The following is an 18393-nucleotide window of genomic DNA, read 5'->3' on the forward strand; positions in this document are numbered from 1 at the left end:
AACCAATGCCTAAAATTCCTCAACTTAATTTTGAAATTTTAAATCCAAAAGATATTCAGATTTAAGTTGGTTAGTTATAGATAACTAAATATCAACTTAAATAGGAATATTTAATGAAAAATTTAAATTAAGCTTCAGAAAGAATCTAGATGGTTATAATTCTATATTTAATTAAATACAAGAAAATACATATAGTTTAGCTTAGAATATAAAATTCTTTAAACTATGATTTTCTTAAATTAATTTCAAAATAAATGAAATTAATTATGTTGCTAATCAATTTTATTAGGTTAAACTAATTTAACTAACCTAGTACAGTTATTCATATCAGGCAAATGGCCTTCACAATCGGGGTGGTTCATGTGAGGGGGTGCTGGGTTCAGTATGTCGAACCCACTTCTATGGCTCCCAATTCTCACACAAGGACCAAAAGAGAGGAATTTAACCTTAAAATGAACAACTGTTATTAATTGAATAGGCCCAAAAACTAAATGGGCCTAAATAAAATCTATCAAGAACTATGACATTTTATTTAGCAATAACAACCTATATGCATCTATAATGAAATTAAACACATAGGCTCACACAGGCACACTTTGGATGGGTCCTATCATGTTGCTAGGTCATACACAGATGAAAGAAGATTGTAAATATACCTGTTACAAATTATTTACTTGACCAAGGGAGCCATCAGATCATTAGATCTGGCAAAAAGTAACCATGGCTATTTGCAATCAAGTAATAATAGGTTTTGAAAACTTACAAACAAGCTAAACACATACTACTGGAACAAGGTTAGGTGGATAGTTGGATGTAGGATTTATTTAATTTTAAATAAATAATTTTGAAAAAATAATTAATTAAATAAATAAAATATTTATTTTCAAAAAATTTAAAAAAATAAAAAAAAATCGAAATTTAAAAAAAAAATAAATTTAAAATTAAACCTACAATTTTAAAAAATTAGGTTTCAACCAACCTAAATATCATTTCAAAATTTGCTAACTACTTTTTAAAAGTTTAATGTTATTTTATAAATAAAAATTAAATAAAAAATTAAAAAAGATAAATGAATATCTTTTTCAGATTCTAAATGTAATTTAAATAAATAAAATAACAAAATTTAAAAGTTTGCAAAATATCTTACATCTATTTAAAATTACATGATTATAGTTATCTTATTTTAAATTTAAATAAGGCCAAATTATTTAAAAAAAAAATTAATTTAAAAATTTAAAATCTGACTTTAAATTTAAAAATAAGATAAGATATAATAAAATTTAAAAATAAGATAGATAATTAAGCAAAAAAGATAGATACTAACTATTTTTAAATTAAAATTACACTAATATCATGAATTAAATTTAAAAAATATTAATTAAATTAATTATGATACTTAGAATTGAATTAGGAATAGTAAATGTATAAATACAGAACTACACAAAAACTCGAAAGTTAATTCCATGAAAAAGCATGAAAAAACGAAGAAAAACGAAAAAATTGCAAGTTGTACGGACGGGACGCTGTGCATACCCGTTCGCGCGTGCGTGCTGGGGTGTCATGCGCGTGCAACCTCGGCGGCAGCAGGATTTGCATGGAATCCGCGCGCGCATGAGGTGTGCTGCTCAACCCTAATTTTTTCAAAACTTCAAAAAATCATAACTAATTCAAATTAAATCGAAATTGAGTTCTGTAAAAACGTAACTTGCTTAATTTTTTCCATACTATCCAATAAAAATAATTCCAAAAACAGATATTCAATTGTTGTGCACGAAAATTCACAAACATCAATCAATTATCAAATAACACTCAATACAACAAGATACCATCCAAAACATCAAACAATCGTTTTAAAGTCCAAATTTCTTGTAAGCAAATCAATTACCATGGCTCTGAGGACAGTTGTTGGAAATTATTTTACCAGGATCTTAGATCTACTCACAAGTATGTTGATTAACACCCTAAATATGAACTTTCTAAAACGATGAAATAAACACATATAAAGTTTAGGAAACCTTACATTGGGTGCAGCGGAATTAAATGACTCCTTCCGTTCAGATCTCTAACCCTTGTATCCTTTCAGTCGCAGAGTATTATCAAGATCTGAACCTGGATCTCTTTCTCTGAATCTTTATTGTTGAAACTCCTTTTGCTGAAAATCTTTCTTCACGATCTTCCTCACTATGATTGAGGTATTGCTTGCTGTGTGTGGGAACTACTCTAATCACTAAGGGGTTTCGAAATATTCAAGGAAGAAGAGAGAGAGAGAGAGTGGCGGCCAAGGTAGACAGAGAGGCTCAGGTTTTTCTGAATGAAAAGTGTGTAATTTTCCTGAAGCCTTCACTACCTATTTATAGTATTCCACTAGGGTTAGGTTTGAATTATTTGTCATTAAAATAATGAAAATATCAGAGGTACAACTCCTATAAAAGTGGCCGGCCATGGCTTATTGGATTTGGGCCTAACTTTTTACAATTTTGCAATTTTATCACTTTTGTATCTGATTTTCTCGAAAATGCCAATTTTCTAATTCAACCATTTAAATGCCAATTCTAACTATTTAATAACTATAAATAATTATTAAATAATATTGTCATTTATCATATTTATTAATTGAACCATACAAAGTATCATAATTGACAAATATGCCCCTAATAACTCTTTCTTTACAATTTCGCCCTTACTTAGTGAAAATTTCACAAATAGACATAGTCTAATTTGAGAATTATAATTGATTAATCAAAACCAATTACATGAGTCTTACAAACAATATTATCTCAACTAGTGCGGGGACCATGGGTCTATATAACCGAGCTTCCAATAAGTAGATCAAGAATTTATTACTAAAATTCACTAACTTATTAATTCTTCGTTGAATCTACGCATAGAACTTAGAATTGCACTCTCAGTATATAGAATGCTCTATATGTTCCACCATATAGACGCATCATTAGTTATCCATTGTTATAATCCTAATTTGATCAATGATCCTCTATATGAATGATCTACACTGTAAAGGAATTAAATTACCGTTACACCCTACAATGTATTTATTCCTTAAAACACTTGACCCCGTATAAATGATATCTCAGCTTATGTGAAATGAGTACTCCACCATTTATGTTCGTTTGGTCAAGCTCGAAGGAGATCATCCTTTGCTTACTATTCGCCAGATAGAAGCTATAGATTCCATGTTTATGCTAGCGCTCCCACTCAATTGCACTACCGTGTTCCCAAAATGTACGTATCACCCTGACCTAAAAGTAGGCTTAACTAAAAAATCAAAGAACACGAATAGCCTTTCAAGATTGAGCCTAATCATAACAGGATTAAGAACATTTGATCTAGGATCAACTTGGCGATATTGACTTGAATAGATTTTACGGTAAATTTAATTAAATCTAAGTTAAAGTTCAATATCGGTCCCTTCCGATGCATACTCCATGCATCCAACCTGAGCTTTACTTTAACCAATGTTCTGGAAAGAACATAGCACTTCTCCAAATGCAAGTAAACTCTGTTGTAGATTATCATATCAGTAAAACCCTATGTCTGATAAATCTAGGAAACTTTATTCACAAAGTCATGTTTACTTTCTAATGTGTTGACGGCACACTAAACAGGATCAAGTATGTGAAAAGGGTTTTAGATGAATTTATACATTATGTACATATAATCATGAAATAAATCAGGTGAACCATGCAACATTAAATGTTATTTCTGATCTATATTAATAAGTAAATCTGATTATATTGAAATGAGTTTTTATTTAGGGCATAAAACCCAACAGAATCAACAATCCAGACGGATTTGTCGTTCTCTAAAACACATGATTCAAAGACAAAAGCATTACCTTCGTTTGAATTGTTTAGAAGCCTGGGACATCGTTCTTCTTGATGTCCCTTTTCATTACAATTCGAACATAGAAGATTATGTCTGATAATTGTACTTGAAGAAGCAGCTTTGCTAGATCCTTCATACCTAGTCCTTTTCCTCTGATTATGAATTGCAAACCCAGGGGGACCTATTGCAATCAGATTACGTTCATGGGCTCGTAATTCTGCTTCGATCTTGTCCATGTCGGAGGAGTTGAAATTGTTGATCATATAAGAAATAATAAATTCATTATACTCCGGAGGAAGACTATTAACGAAGAGTTGGACCCATTGTTCTCTTGATAAATCAATTCCTAGTAGATTTGCCTTTTGGAACTTCAGATTCATCATCAACAGGTGCGAGTTTATGCAACTACCAGGATGCATTTTCACACTATAGAGTTCTTTTGCTAAAATATATTAACTAGGAGAGGATCGGGGTGAGGGTTATTCATAATGACACTACAACCCATCAATAAAACAGAAGTAAGGTTTTGGCTCATAAATTCACACATAGTTCAGAAAATAACAAATAATGACATATGTTATAGAAATACTAAATCTAACATAGTTTATTTTCCAAGATCTTTTAACAAACTGATACAGTGTCCCGTTTAGGCGAGAGTCAAAGCATCATCCATTGAATAGAGTTTTCAACTCATCTAAAATGATAACCATTCTAGCAACCTTTTATTCGATCAAGATTGGAATTCAGCGTTGTCCCGTTTAGGCGAGAGTCAAGGCAATTCTATCTTATGAGCATCCACCATTGTTTCATAATTTGCAAATCAAGTATGGTCGCCACAATTAGGGTGATCTATACCATAAAAAACACTTACAAACTACTTATCTTTCGAGATTAAACGGTGCGAAATCGCTAATGAACGTTCCTCCATTAGGGAGGATTACTCACTAAAACAAACGCGATGTAAAACCAACAATGGAGATCGAATGTCTCTTGCTTAAAAGCTCATTATTTAAAGAAAATCTATGTATTTTGTATAATCATTTTATTCGATATTATAAAAATGAAAAATTACAAACTAAAGTTGGTTTAAATAAAAAATCAACTTTAATTAATTTTGAATTATTATTTAATTTGAAAAATAAATTCGAATAAATATCGAACAAGTTCCATATTATAATAATGAAAAATTACAAATCAAAGTTGGTTTAAATAAAAGATCAACTTTAATTAAATTTCAATTATTATTTAATTCGAAAAATAAATTCGAATAATAAATGGAACAAATTTGAAAATATCTTGTTTAAGTTGTTTTAGCAGAATCTAAAAAATCAACTTAAATATCTTTCAAATCAGATTTAATTAAATTAAAATTAAGTTATAAACACTTAATTTGAAAATATTCCATTTTAAGTTAATATTCGAAAAGATATTAACTGAAAAAATATCTAAAGAATCATAATAACCAATGCCTAAAATTCCTCAACTTAATTTTGAAATTTTAAATCCAAAAGATATTCAGATTTAAGTTGGTTAGTTATAGATAACTAAATATCAACTTAAATAGGAATATTTAATGAAAAATTTAAATTAAGCTTCAGAAAGAATCTAGATGGTTATAATTCTATATTTAATTAAATACAAGAAAATACATATAGTTTAGCTTAGAATATAAAATTCTTTAAACTATGATTTTCTTAAATTAATTTCAAAATAAATGATATTAATTATGTTGCTAATCAATTTTATTAGGTTAAACTAATTTAATTAACCTAGTACAGTTATTCAAATCAGGCAAATGGGCCTTCACAATTGGGGTGGTTCATGTGAGGGGGTGCTGGGCTCAGTATGTCGAACCCACTTCTATGGCTCCCAATGTTCACACAAGGCCCAAAAGAGAGGAATTTAACCTTAAAATGAACAACTATTATTAATTGAATCGGCCCAAAAACTAAATGGGCCTAAATAAAATTTATCAAGAACTATGACATTTTATTTAGCAACGACAACCTATATGCATCTATAATGAAATTAAACACATAGGCTCACACAGGCACACTTTGGATGGGTCCTATCATGTTGCTAGGTCATACACAGATGAAAGAAGATTGTAAATATACCTGTTACAAATTATTTACTTGACCAAGGGAGCCATCAGATCATTAGATCTGGCAAAAAGTAACCATGGCTATTTGCAATCAAGTAAAAATAGGTTTTGAAAACATACAAACAAGCTAAAACACATACTACTGCAACAAGGTTAGGTGGATAGTTGGATGTAGGATTTATTTAATTTTAAATAAATAATTTTGAAAAAATAATTAATTAAATAAATAAAATATTTATTTTCAAAAATTTAAAAAAAAATAAAAAAAAATTCGAAATTTAAAAAAAATTAAATTTAAAATTAAACCTACAATTTTAAAAAATTAGGTTTCAACCAACCTAAATAACATTTCAAAATTTGCTAACTACTTTTTAAAATTTTAATGTTATTTTATAAATAAAAATTAAATAAAAAATTAAAAAAGATAAATGAATATCTTTTTCAGATTTAAAATGTAATTTAAATAAATAAAATAACAAAATTTAAAAGTTTGCAAAATATCTTACATCTATTTAAAATTACATGATTATAGTTATCTTATTTTAAATTTAAATAAGGTCAAATTATTTAAAAAAAAATTAATTTAAAAATTTAAAATCTGACTTTAAATTTAAAAATAAGATAGATAATTAAGCAAAAAAAGATAGATACTAACTATTTTTAAATTAAAATTACACTAATATCATGAATTAAATTTAAAAAATATTAATTAAATTAATTTTGATAATTAGAATTGAATTAGGAATAGTAAATGTATAAATACAGAACTACACAAAAACTCGAAAGTTAATTCCATGAAAAAGCATGAAAAAACGAAGAAAAACGAAAAAATTGCAAGTTGTACGGACGGGACGCTGTGCATACCCGTCCGCGCGCGCGTGCTGGGGTGTCATGCGCGTGCAACCTCGGCGGCAGCAGGATTTGCATGAAATCCGCGCGCGCATGAGGTGTGCTGCTCAACCCTAATATTTTCAAAACTTTAAAAATAACTAATTCAAATTAAATCAAAATTGAGTTCTGTAAAAACGTAACTTGCTTAATTTTTTCCATACTATCCAATAAAAATAATTCCAAAAATAGAAATTCCTATAAAAGTGGCTGGCCAAGGCTTTATGGATTTGGGCTTAACTTTTTACAATTTTGCAGTTTTATCACTTTTGTATCTGATTTTCTCAAAAATGCCAATTTTCTAATTCAACCATTTAAATGCCAATTCTAACTATTTAATAACTATAAATAATTATTAAATAATATTTTCATTTATCATATTTATTAATTGAACCATACAAAGTATCATAATTGACAAATATGCCCCTAATAACTCTTTCTTTACAATTTCGCCCTTACTTAGTGAAAATTTCACAAATAGACATAGTCTAATTTGAGAATTATAATTGATTAATCAAAACCAATTACATGAGTCTTACAAACAATATTATCTCAACTAGTGCGGGGACCATGGGTCTATATAACCGAGCTTCCAAGAAGTATATCAAGAATTTATCACTAAAATTCACTAACTTATTAATTCTTCGTTGAATCCACGCGTAGAACTTAGAATTGCACTCTCAGTATATAGAATGCTCTATATGTTCCACCATATAGACGCATCATTAGTTATCCATTGTTATAATCCTAATTTGATCAATGATCCTCTATATGAATGATCTACACTGTAAAGGGATTAGATTACCGTTACACCCTACTATGTATTTTATCCTTAAAACACTTGACCCCGTATAAATGATATTTCAGCTTATGTGAAATGAGTACTCCACCATTTATGTTCGTTTGGTCAAGCTCGAAGGAGATCATCCTTTGCTTACTATTCGCCAGATAGAAGCTATAGATCCATGTTTATGTTAGCGCTCCCACTCAATTGCACTATCGTGTTCCCAAAATGTACGTATCACCCTGACCTAAAAGTAGGCTTAACTAACAAATCAAAGAACACGAATAGCCTTTCAAGATTGAGCCTAATCATAACGGGATTAATAACATTTGATCTAGGATCAACTAGGCGATATTGACTTGAATAGATTTTACGGTAAGTTTAATTAAATCTAAGTCAACGTTCAATATCGGTCCCTTCCAATGCATACTCCATGCATCCAACCTGAGCTTTACTTTAACCAATGTTCTGGAAAGAACATAGCATTTCTCCAAATGCAAGTAAACTCTTGTTGTAGATTATCATATCAGTAAAACCCTGTGTCTGATAAATTTAGGAAACTTTATTCAAATAGTCATGTTTACTTTCCAAAGTGGTGACAACACAATAAACAGGATCAAGTATGTGAAAAGTGTTTAAGAGGAATTTATAAATCAAATAGACAATTGATAGAGTGAACCAAAACATACACAAATGAATGAAAAATACTTTTGTTTCTTTATTGATGTTGAATAAAATAGATTACATTGAAATGGAGTTTTATTTAGGGCATAAAACCCAACAGTATATTCTTTTTAATTTTTTGAATTATTCTCTTTAAATTGCAAAAAGTATTGTTACAATGTTGCAACCCACCTGGCCGTACTGATGGTCCGGGAAACCATCGAGCCAGGAATGGCTGAAGAAGATGAGTTGGACCCCCGGGTGGGGTCCGAAAAAATTGTGGAAGCAATGGAGGATGTCGAGGAAATATCAGTGTGCGACCTCGACTCCACCAAAGTACTCCGGCTGGGAAAAAGCCTAGATCCGGAGGAAAAAGAAAGAATAATAAAAACACTGAAGGGCGCCATCGACATTTTTGCATGGCGCCAAGAGGACATGACCGGCATAAGTCCCCATGTCATCACCCACGTCCTCAACGTCAACCCGGACATACCACCAGTCCAACAAAAGCGACGCCCCCTCGACTCGGTAAAGGCCGAGGCCTTAGAGAAAGAGGTGGACAAGCTTCTGATGAACAGCATGATCCGCGACGTATACTATCCGGAATGGCTAGCCAATCCGGTCCTGGTGCCCAAGCCGAACGGAACTTGCCGAGTTTGTATAGATTTCACCGATCTAAGCAAAGCTTGTCTGAAGGACTGCTTCCCGCTGCCCAGGATCGACCAAATGGTAGATGCCACTTCCGGATTCAAATTACTATCCTTCATGGACGCCTACGCCGGGTATAACCAAATAAAGATGCACACGGCGGACCAAGAGTGCACTAGCTTCAGGACCGATCAGGGGGTATACTGCTACCTCGTCATGCCTTTCTGACTGAAGAACGCTGGAGCGACCTACCAGAGAATGGTCAACCGGATGTTCAAGGGCCTCCTGGGGCGAAACATGGAGGTATACGTGGACGATATGCTCGTCAAGTGTAAAGCATGCAATAGCCATGCGGGCGACTTAGAAGAGTGTTTTGAGGTAGTCCGGAGATACAGCATGAAGCTCAACCCAAAGAAATGCACCTTTGGGGTCAAATCAGGAAAACTCCTGGGCTTCATCGTCAGCCAGAGGGGGATTGAGGCAAACCCAGAAAAAATCCAATCTCTCCTGAGCATGCCATCTCCCAAGAAGCATAAAGATGTGCAGAGCCTAACCGGAAAGGTTGCTGCCCTTAGCCGTTTCATCTCCCGGTCTACAGACAAGTGCATCCCCTTCTTCAACATATTGAAGAAGTGTCAAAAGTTTGAATGGTCGGACGAGTGCGAGGAGGCATTCAAAAAATTGAAAGAACATATGGCCAAGCCCCCATCCTATCAAAACCCGTTCTCGGAGAGGACCTATTCCTATATTTGGCCGTCTCTAAGCACGCGGTCAGCGCTGCCCTAGTCCGGGAAGAAGAGAAAACTCAACATCCCGTGTACTATGTTAGCAAACGCATGATAGGAGCAGAGACGCGGTACCCCATCATCGAAAAACTGGTTTTCTGCCTCTTAATGGCCTCCAGAAAACTAAGGCCATATTTCCAAGCACACCCGATCAAGGTACTGACCAATCACTCACTCCGGCAAGTCCTACAAAAACAAGAAGCATCCGGTAGGCTCCTCAAGTGGGCAATGGAGTTAAGTCAGTTCGACTTACACTACGTTCCCCGAATCTCCATAAAAGGCCAAGCCTTGGCAGACTTCATTACCGAATGCAATGAAGCCGAGGCAACCGCGAATACGCCAACACCATCAATCCCCACCTGGAGAGTGTTTGTGGACGGAGCCTCCAATGAAAATGGATCCGGAGCGGGGGTGGTAATAATATCCCCGACCGGACTTCGACTCTAGGCAGTCTTGTAGTTCGACTTCTCAGCTTCAAACAACAAGGCCGAATACAAGGCCTTGATAGCAGGGCTGAGGCTAGCGAAGGCCGTAGGGGCCAAAAGAGTGGAAGTCTACAGTGACTCTCAGCTTGTCGTAAATCAGATATCGGGAGAGTACGAAACGCGTGGCGAGCGAATGGTCGCGTATGTAACAATAGTCCGGGAGCTGCTCCACGAGTTCACGGACTATAAAGTAGAAAGAATCCCCAGGAAAAGAACGCTCACGCAGACTGTCTGGCTAAGTTAGCTTCAGATAGTGAAATCGAGGGGCTGGGGTAGTACCAGTGGAACGCTTGGCAAAGCCAAGCATCAAAGTAAAAGAGGCCATAATAACGGTTGGGCAAGAACCCAGCTGGATGGTCCCCATCATAGAATACATAACAAAAGGTGCGTTGCCCCAGGAAAGGGCACTGTCTCGAAAGATTCAGTATCAGGCTCACCGTTATGTAATGATGGATCAAATTCTCTACCAAACAGGACTCAGCATGCCTTATTTAAGGTGTGTATCGGACCCTGAAGCTAGACAAATCATGCTAGAGGTCCACGAAGGGTTCTGTGGAGATCATACAGGAGGACCCAGTCTCTCAAAGAAAATATTGAGACAGGGATACTTCTGGCCAACAATGAAAAAAGATTGTATAGACTACGTCCAAAAGTGTGATTCGTGCCAAAGGTTCGTGAACATACCGAGCGCTACTCCCAATGAAATTACCCTGATGACTAGTCCCTGGCCCTTCGCGGTTTGGGGAATATATCTTATTGGGTCCCTGCCAACAGGAAAGGGAGGAGTAAAGTATGCAATAGTAACAGTAGACTACTTCACCAAATGGACGGAGGCTGAGCCATGAAGACTATAACTGCTAAAAAAGCACTAGACTTTGTTATCAAAAACATAGTGTGTCGATATGGCCTGCCTCACAAAATAGTCTCTGACAATGGAAAGCAATTTGATTGCGAAGAATTTACTGACTTCTGCAACCAACACGGAGTAGTAAAAAGCTTCTCCGCGGTGGCAAGGCCGCAAACAAACGGACAAGCAGAAGCAGTCAATAAGATCCTAAAGGTTACCCTAAAGAAAAAGCTGCTGGCCTGCAAAAACAACTGGCCCGAAGAGTTGCCAAGAGTGTTATGGGCCTAGCGGACGACCCCCAGAACCACGACCGGCCACTCGCCTTTTTCAATGGCGTACGGTTGTGAAGCAATGGTCCCGGTAGAAACGTTATTCCCGTCCCACAGGAGAACGACTTACGATCCAGCCACGAATCAAGCTTTACTTCAAGAAGCTCTGGATCAAGTTGAAGAGCTCCGGGACGAGTCTCAAATACGAATGGCAGCTTATCAAAAGAAGGTGACCAAATATTTTAACTCCAAAGTTAAAAATAAAAAATTTGCTATTAGGGATATGGTCCTAAGAAGAGTCTTCCCAGCCACCCAGGAGCCCAGAGTGGGGGTACTTGGGCCAAATTGGGAAGGACCATATGAAATCGAGGACGAAATCGGTTCAGGCACTTATAAGCTAAAAAGGATGGATGGAACCATTGTGCCAAGGGCCTGGAACGCCGATCACCTCAGAAAATATTACCAATAGTCCAAAAATCTAACTTAGGCTTTGTTTAAAGAGTTTGTACCGTCTAAGTGTATACAGCCTCCGCATGTTAAATAAAATTGAGTGCCTTAAAAACAAAGTTTCTATGCCACTCAGGGGGGTACTAAGGTATACCATACGGACAGACAAAAAAAGGCTAAGTAAAATACCTGACCCAAAGGGCAGGTAAAAAAAAAAGAGTATGCACAAAAAAGAAGCATATATAAACATCCTGACCCACAGGACATGTTCAAAAGAGAGATATGTGCATCGAATAAGATTATATATATATAAAAAATCCTGGCCCTCAGGGAAGGTCAAAAAATATATACAAAGGGCCCGGGGACAGGCCTTAACCATTGTCTCCCCTTAAATAAAAAATAGCTATATAAATAAAATTGTCTTAAATGTAAGAGAATTGGCTGTAAATAAAAAAAAAAAGTAATAAGAAAAATCTGGGTCAAATTCACAACGACCTAGTCAATTCGCGGAGGAAGGCGAGGACCAATGCGCGCCTCCAGCATGGCATCAAGTTTCTTCTTCTTCTCCCGGAGTTTAGCAATCATCTCCGCGGGTTTGGGGTAGAAGTCGAGCTTGATGTTCTGGCCATTTGTAGACTAGGCCATGTAGACGCCATCGTCGAAACGCTTGACGCACCGGCTGCAGGAGACGGGAGAAAGGAGCTCATCTTTCTTAGCCTTCTTCAAGGCTTGATCTTTGAACCTTGAGCTCCTTCAGCTCCACGGCCAGGTTGGCCCTAGACTCCAAGTCTGCCTGGTGAACTTCCTCTAGGGACTTCACCTTGGCAGCCATTTCATCCAAGGCTTCCCTAGCCTCCCGAAGCTCACGTTTGGCCTTGGCAGTAGCCTCGCCCTCCGCCCTCAGCTCCTCCTGGTGCTTGGCCTCCAGCCTATCCCTCCGAAGGGCCTCATCCCGGATCACCGCCTCCGCTTGTGCCTCCCTCCGCCTGGCCTCTTCCTCGAGCTTGGCCTTGGCAAGGGCCTCCCGGCACTCAGCATCCTCCTGGTACGTCTGCCTTTCAGCAGTCAAATCCTAAAGGATCTTCATCACTTCGTCCATGCCCCCAAATTCAGACAAGACGAAGCCATGGTTAATTAGGTTCTTGGAAAGGCGGCCGGCCTCGACAGCGAGCTGGAAAAGGATACAAGTATGAGTAAAAGTCCTTAAGAGAAAATAATGAGGAAAAAAGGTAAACTACGAAATACTTACCACAGTCAGGGAGTGGCTGAGATCCTGGACTTGATAGATGGAGTTCAAGGATGCACAAGCAGCGAACTGCTTGGGTGCACACCGGGTGAGCTGAGACACAAACTCGCCGGTCATCTCCGCGGCAAAGGGAGCCAAGGTAGGACCGAGGAAACGATTCAACCAATCCGACAGGGGGTCCAAATTTAGATCCCACGGATTTTGATAGTTCTGATCGTTGAGGGTATTTTGCATTTCAATCCGCAAAACCCTCCTCAAAGCCTCCACGTCAGCATGCCCCCGGGAGTACTCGTCCATGGCGTAGTTGTGTTTGGCTATCCGGAGTTCCTGCCTCGCCTCATCCCCAGGAACCGGAGTCAGCACTATGTTGGGAGGCACTGTGTATTCCTCCGCCTCGGGAGAGATCCCAGAATCAGGGCTAGGGGCCGGAGTATCAGCTCTCCGCTGCCGTTTGGGCACCTCCTCGGCAACCATCTTGCCCTTGCGCTTGCCAATCAGAGCAACTTCTTGCTCTTCTTCACCTTCTTCAACTTCCTCAGGAAGAGCCCATTGCTCTTCTTGACCTTCTTTAGCTTCCTCAGGAAGCGCCTCCTCCTCATCCACTAAGTCAATAGTGTCTGGAGGGGCACTGGAAGAAGGTTTCAAGGGAGTAACCACCTGGGAGGAAGTTAAAGGAAGGGGAGCGTCAGGAGTGGGAGCTCTGGCAAGTGCGGCCAAAATGGCATCCATGGAATTACCTGCTACAACAAAAGAAAAGAGGCAAGTGTTAGAATATCCATGGAAACAGTAAACACTCGAATAAAGCAATCAAGCTAGTCCTACCCTGACTCTCTAATTCGGCCCTAGCAAAGTTCTGAATCTTAACGCTGGCTGCATCATCCCCGAGATAGCAGTCCGAAGGCCGGAACCAGCTGGAAGAAATGTAGGCCGAAGGGTCCAAGGGAACGGGCTCCGGAGGACCAGAACCCATCCGGGACCGACCTAGGAAATCTCCTAAGTTGGAAAAATAGTAATCCTTCATATGGTCTCCCCACCAGGTCGAGGGCATCCTAAACCTATGGAGACGCTCATCGAACCCTACAGGCCTAAGGCTGGCATATTCGCTAACGGAAGGAACGTAATGTATTGCTAAAGGAGACTTACCGGAGTCGGAAGTACTGGCATCAGGAGCCCCGGTGTTTGGCACCTGAACCGAAGGCTTTGGCCTGGGAGCCCTCCTCTCAGCCGGGCTCCCAATGCGAAGGGACCTCCCAGCAATCGCCTGGCTTCTCCTCTCGACCGGGCTCCCCACGCGAAGGGGCCTCCCGAAAGCTGCCTGGGCCTTGGAATAAGCCTTCTCCTGGGCCTTCCGGTAGAGATACTCCTGGTACTTCTTCTCTGCGGTGGCGATGAGTTCATCCCGGAAGGTCTTCTCCGCGGCAGGCACCCTCACATTTGGACAGATAACCTTAGAAAGGTTAGAGTCCTCCACTGATTGGTGCAGCAGGATCAGCTTGGCCTTCCGGCAGTTCTCCGTTGTTACTAAGCCCCCGACGTCAAGATCCGCCCGGTCGTAAGTCGCAAAGACCTGAGCCCTCCGGAGAAAGACCTCAGTAGGCACGGTCCGCTCGTAGGGGGGAATCCTGACCCACTCTGTGAGAAGCTCCGGGTGCTCCACAGCTCGGAACCCGGAGGAGAAGAAGAAGCGGTGGCGATACTCCTTAACATGAGTTTGTCGATTATAAGGGACCACCCCATCATTTGAAGGGTGGGCCCGGAATCCGTAAAAATCATCTTTAAGTTTGTCCCCCTTTTTGGGGACGGAAACAAGTTCATAAAAATACAAAATCTCCGCCGAACTGGGAGAGCCCCATCCCCGGCGGAGTAAAAAATAAACAAGCCTGAAAGCAGGCGGTAAGCTTGGGGAATCAGTTGGTATGGCGCAAGGCCGACAAATACTAAAAAATTAATAAAATAGTCTTGAAGAGGAAGCATGGCCCCGGCCATCAGGTGCGTCTAGCCCCAAGCCCCGAAGCCGCCATAGTTATGGTTGGGCGTCTCCGCATCTCAGGGCGGCTGGTGATACGTCCCAGATGTCGAGGGTTTAATTCCAGCCACCTCCACGATGTTCTCCAGCTGGTGGGGCCAGGTTAGGGTGGAATGAAGCTCAGCCGCCTCCCATCCTGTGGCCCGAGGTTTATACCCCTCCTGGGCAACGGTACCCAGCGTGACGCCTTCAAGGGTAGCCAGACGCTTACCACTCTTCTTGGACGATTTTGAGCCGGACGCAGACATGTTTTGATTCTGAAAAAAGAGTTAAGATTCCAGCAATTAGGCCCCATACCAAACCCTAAATCAAAAAATGGAATGGGGGTCCCCTAACCGCTGGAAAGAGGCCCCCTCCGGACATCTGTCAACCAAAAAACCTTAGAAGGATTTCCTGGACAAAAGTCGGGTGCAAAGAACTCACAGAAGGCGACATTGCGCGTAAAAGGAAAAGAAAGGGCAGAAAATCGAGAAAAACGAAGTCTTCTCTATGCCCTTGAAGGCCAGTACACGAAGAGTGTACGGTCCTTTGCAAAAAATAACAACAAGTACGGGACAAGAGTAACCCTAACACTAGAGAAGGTTAATCTAGACCTGTTACGTGAAAAACTCAAAAGAATACATTCCCAGAAACTTCAAATACCAAACCCAGAAAAACAAACAGATAAGTAAACCATGCCATAAACACGAATAGTAAAGCAAGGGATGCGAGAAACTTACAGTGAAGTGTTGAAACTGGGGCTTCTGTTGTCGATCAAACAAAGGAAATATAGGCTGACAGTGGTAAATGAAGGATAGCAGGGAAATTTGTAGAGTGTTCGAAGGTTTTTTCTTGGTCTGGGGATTTCGCTCTGAAAAACTCGAACAAAGTTGGCAAGAAATGGAAAGTAACCAAATGAAGGAAAGATGGTGGCTTTTATAGGCCAAAGTGCATGAGGAACAGGCACTACCACCTACCAATCGAACGGCTGGGGAGGCGCACGATTCGAATTCCCAAGAATCAACGGTTGGATTGATTCGTAATTAAGGCGGTGGAAACGCTTGAGTATCCGTCTGACACCATTAATGCGCCGTATCAATCAATGGGCATGAAACAAATCGACATCTGCAAAAATTGAATCGCTGCATTAAAGGCGATCATTAAATGCACCTTCACGCGCTCAAAGCTCGTGCCAGGAAACCGAGGGGTCAACCGGAGGCACTTGAACAAGCCTTGTTTTCTTTTTCAAATAAACAAGGCTTGGGGGGGTAAATGTTGCCCCTGATTTTTCCCAATATACGTGGACCAACCGGAAAGGGACACGTGGATCAAAACGTCTTAATGCTTGAATTATTTGCTAAGTCTTTGTGATATAAGACAGCATCCGAGACATGCCTCCCGGAGAAGGCATGCTGAGCCCCATACACTCCTGAATGCCCAAGTAATACTAAGGCATCTCCGCGAGGTGTCAGGCTTCCCCTGAGCAGTCAATTCGCATTTAATGCCGCATGGGAGGAAGCGTGTTGGGACTGCTACACGCAATAAAGTCTGACGGCACAACCCCCAATCTGTAGCTGCAAAGTAATGATCATTTAAGTCTATTGACGGCTACGCTGTGAAGGGTCACATCAGTCGAAAGACAATAAGGACATTCCACATAAAATCCCTACTGCACCTAGGGACTTGACCATGCATTACTCATGGTATATTCATTGGGAATACCCATCTTATGGATTTTACAGATACACATGTACAATAATACTGGGGATTACCCCACCAAAAATACTATAAATACCCCCTAAAAGCTCATTAAATGGGGTCGAGAATTTGGGGTTGCATAAGAGCAAGAAGAGTAAATACTCACCCAGAACATTCTCTGTATTTATAAGAGTAAATACTCACCAAGAACATTCTCTGTATTAAACACATCCATAAATAACACAGACTCATGGACTAAGGCTCATTAACGCCCCAACCACGTAAAAATCCTTCTCTAATTTTCTTACAGTTCTCGAATCTTATAATATTTTATTGGTTGCCGAAAACCTCAGTCAACAGGCAGAATATGGTGTAGACGATGAAGAAGATGAAGAAGATGAAAAGAGAAAAATATATTCTTAAGCATCTGATACCATATTAGTAAAAGACGTAAAAGTGATTTTATTAATGAAAGTAATAGTATATATACAAGAGGGAATGAGTTGTTGTAACATAACACATCATAACAGAAAATTTTTATGGAATGAAACTAACTGACAAGATTAAACTAACAACAACCAAATAACCGACTATTTAAGACTTCTCGCTCATTCTTCTTCTTTTCATCTTTATCATTTTGGCTACCCTTTTCTTCAGATACTGCATAAAAAAATCACATCAACTAGGCAAAATAGAAAAATTAAGTGCTGAGAGTATTGAAAAATTATAATTTTACACAACTGAGGGAAGGATCAGACTGTTTGCTCAATAATTAATTACAAGCCACAAGATTGATATAATTAAAAGGAATACCTGAAGATATCAATGTACCTGGATTCTCTTCCTTCTGTTGAAGATTCTAACTCTACCAACCTCTTCTCAGGTTCCAAATCAAACGACATCTTCTTTTACCTCGACGCCACCCAATCGATTTGTGATACTTTCCTCGGGGCTAGAGTTTGTTAGACCAATCAGAAATCTAACACTAATGGAATAACGTTCTCAAAATCAAGAAAAACGACAAGAAAAGAGTATTTCATCAGTATTTCAAGCACATTCTATAAGTTTCAGATGAAATTGGACATAGGAAGAAGAAGATAAAGCTTCACCTGAATCTGTCGCGAGAAAACAAACTGTGGAGATCAATTCCTTTCACGTACCCGCCGGCTAATTTTGAAACCATCGTTGTAGATGCAGAATTGAAGACAAAAATCAAACAATATTACCACAAATTAGGTCACGTTTGGAAACGAAGCTACTTACTCTACGGAGTTTACGATGCTTGGAAAACCAGCTTCATTGCCGCCATGGCTAGATTCTCTGCTATGATGGGTACGAGATATGTCCAAGGTCTCCGAATGGAAATATAGATCTAATGAATGGAATCGTAATTTAAAGGGAATTAGTTTCATCACGATCGTCAAGTTTTATTTTTTATAGATATTTTTCTTTATTTATTTATTTATTTTTTTTTTTGAGTTAACGGGAGATTTATAAGTGTCGTTAAATTTTACAAAAAACAAAATAAAAAGTTAAACTAAGAATTGTCGAATATATATAATTTTTTAAATAAATATAATTTAAAAGTTTTCTACTCGCACGCGGTTTCGTTTCCTAATTTCTTTAAGTCAATTCGTGATCAAATGTGTATAATTTGTAATAGTTTAGTCATCAAGTGCTC

This window comes from Cannabis sativa, chromosome 1 (assembly GCF_029168945.1).
Source record: "Cannabis sativa cultivar Pink pepper isolate KNU-18-1 chromosome 1, ASM2916894v1, whole genome shotgun sequence".
Classification (NCBI taxonomy): domain Eukaryota; kingdom Viridiplantae; phylum Streptophyta; class Magnoliopsida; order Rosales; family Cannabaceae; genus Cannabis; species Cannabis sativa.